This window comes from Nothoprocta perdicaria, unplaced genomic scaffold (assembly GCF_003342845.1).
Source record: "Nothoprocta perdicaria isolate Ctin4 unplaced genomic scaffold, notPer1 scaffold_28, whole genome shotgun sequence".
Taxonomy (NCBI): domain Eukaryota; kingdom Metazoa; phylum Chordata; class Aves; order Tinamiformes; family Tinamidae; genus Nothoprocta; species Nothoprocta perdicaria.
Window position 1 is genome coordinate 221,669 of NW_020455510.1, and position 3,239 is coordinate 224,907.

Below are 3,239 nucleotides of genomic sequence, written 5' to 3' on the forward strand. Positions count from 1 at the left end.
WAAAAAATGTATATTAATTGTAAATAAATGTCAATTATTTCATAACAAAATGGACATTTTCCTTTTTTTAATAAAGGGAGATATTTCTCCATCTGAAAGATTAATGAATTATTGAATTATCCATGTACTTTCCTTTTTGTATTTTTTTTTTTGTTTTTGTTTTTGTTTTTCTTGCTACCAAAGATATGGTGGAAAACAAATACCTGGGTGAAGTATAATAGTAAATAAGTCAAACATACATGACTAACATGGAAATTTTTATGTAACTCTTAAGCCTCTCCTATTGTTTTTTACTTTTTTTTCATGCAATCTAGCCTTACTGTAGATACTGCTTATTATTGACTGAATGCAGAAGGAAAATTATATACCAAAGGTATTTCTCAAAAGCTTATATCTCTTTTAATCATATGATACTGTAAAGCTTTAATATTTAAATATAAAAAAAGTTAAAACATTTTCTTTATGTTGTGATTTATTGCTACTGCTTGTGTCTCTTGGCATCTCCTTCCATGTCTTTAGGAAATGAACTACCACCCAATTCATTTCCTCTTCCTTAGACTGCCTCACTTGAACCCATAGTCATATTGCACAGATTCCATGGGCGCATGGACCCAGATCCCTCACAAACACTGAAGGGCTCTAGGAGAAGGCAATCTTGTGATGCAGTATTGGTATTCAATGCACATGATTTCCCAAGTCCTGCAGACACACCGGTTCATTTGCACATTATTCCTCCAAATCTGGTGAATAAACACCATTAAAGTCTCTTACTGTAGCTCACAGCCTTAAGAACTGACTCAGTGTCTCTGTTTCACATACTTTACCCACTATCCCATTGTGTCTTGATTCACTGTGAGCTTTCCCAATAAAATATGCATGCTTACATGCATATCCTGATGCGGCTGGACAACTACTTAGCCCTGTCCTTTCAATTTATCATGGCAATCAAGCCAGGACTTGTGAATTGCCAAGCAGGTGCAATGTCAATGAGCCAAAGGAGGGCTACAATTTTTTTTTCGACTGGTATTCCTTTTAGAGCAATTTGTGTTTCACACCCTTTTTTGTCCCCTTCCCCTTTTAGAAGAAATTGCTGTATTTRGGAAAACTAATCAAGCAGGCTAAACAGAAAGGAAAACTGAAATCAATCTGGAAGACATTTTTAAAGGACTTCATTTTCTAGAAACAGAGATTTCATTGCTTTTATGGGCTACGTGGTATTTTAATGCATTAATTCTGTTTTAGCCCTGCAACAGAGAGAAGGAAAGAGTGCAGAACTGTTGTTTAAATAGTGTTAGCAGTTCCACAGTGCAGTATTCAAAATATCTGCCTGCTATCACTTGTACAGTGCTTTAGGGGAATAAAGGGGGACTGGAAATGATATGGCCAGCAGGAGTCATGAGCAGCAGTAAAGGTGAGGAGGGTAGGATGTAGTTATGCAGATAAAATACATGAGCTCCATCCACGGCCTTGTGTAGAGGAAGAGATTTAAAAAAAAAAAAAAAAAAAAAAAAAAAAAGGAAGCTGGGAGGGATGTCTTCCTTCAGGCAAAGCTTTTTGCTGGGTGACTTCAAAGAAAAAATAGCTGCAGAAGTATTGATGTGCTTTTACCCTGAGGCAGCACGAGTCCATTAGGACTAAAAGAAAGGAAATAAGAGCCAGGTTAACTGTAGCCTTCCAGGGAGCAGAGGGGCTGGACTCCCGCAGGTAGCTCATGATGGAAGTGGCTTTACCTGCATCTGAGGGAGATCCTGAATCCTAATGGCAGGAGGAGAAATACAGAACGATGAAGTTTCTCCTGCTTTCACTAATGGACCTGAGATCTGAGATGGTGATTTAGACACAAGCTCATCTGGAAAGGAATACAAGGGAGCAAAAGAGACACCATATCGCTATTAGAAGAATGTATTTGATCTCAAAGTGCCATAATTGTGCCAAATACAAGTGTCACAATTTTGCACTGTAAATTGAAATTTCACAGAGTAGCATTGCAGGAGAGTAGGAAAAGGGATGTGGCACATTACAGCATTTTTTTTTTTTTTTTTTTTATGATACCATCCTGGTGGATAAATAAGTGTGAACATGGAGGCCTGTTAGCTGCCACTCAGTCTGAAGACATTTTTTTTACCCACATTTTGTCTAATCCTGCTTCTATGGGGCCAGATCCCAGGGAGCTTGCATTGGTTTACTCCAAAGTATTGAAGTCTCAAGAGCAGTTAGCAGCAGTGTCCATGAGATTTTTTCTGCAGTGGGAGTTACAAAGTCCCAGAGGGTAGTGGAAGGCTCTTTTTTTTTTTCTGATAGGCTATTCGAGAGGCTTAATTTATGTTAGGCAAGCCTTCTGCAGCCTTGGAAAGGTCTTTCTAAAAGCAATGTAACTGTATAGCTGTGCTGCTAGCTCATTGTTCATCCAATAGTTATCCTTGTAACATCATCTTTCTGATATCTGCTAAAATTATGAAAAATTCAGAAAATAWATTAAGAAAGACAATTTTTGAAACATAAAACCTATTTTGTGATTAGAAAAAAATGGTTACCCCTCATGATTTGATATTACTACCTTCAAGTGTTGGTTTGCTCCTCCCAGTCCAATTTGTTCAGCAGCTCTCCACACAAATATGTTGGCTCACACAGAAGATCTGTCACTTTTTTTTTTTCTTTTAAGTATCTGTTGGTTGATCCACAGAGACAGGGCTTCTTTTTATTCTGAATTCTTCAGCAGAAGCCACTTGCTTTGCTGTCCCATTTCAGCCAACAGATCAGAGGTGAACAAAAAGGAGGCAAGTGGCAAGTGACAGTCCCAATAAAGAACAGAAGTGGAAACAAGGAAACACCCTCCTACAGCTGCAGTGTTCAGGATTCCTAAAGGCAACGTGGAGCTTGTTCCTGCAAAAGTCCTCCTTGCAGTAGGCTCCACTGGTCCTTCTAGCACCAGACTATGAAACAATTTACCTAAGACTACGTTCCTACCTATTCCCTTTTCTTTAAAATGTTCTTCTCTGACATGTTTTTTCTTTCTGCATTCATGTAATTACTGCCCTCTGGAGGAAAAAGTAGAGAATAAGATAATGACTAGAAATTTAAAAGGAAATTTAAAAGGAAATTTAAGGGAATGGAACATCTCTCRTATGAAGAGAGGCTGAGTGAGCTGGGCCTGTTTTCTCTGGAGAAGAGACAGCTCAGAGGGGATATGATTAATATGTATAAGTTCAGGAAGGGAGAATGCAGGGAGGAAGGGGACA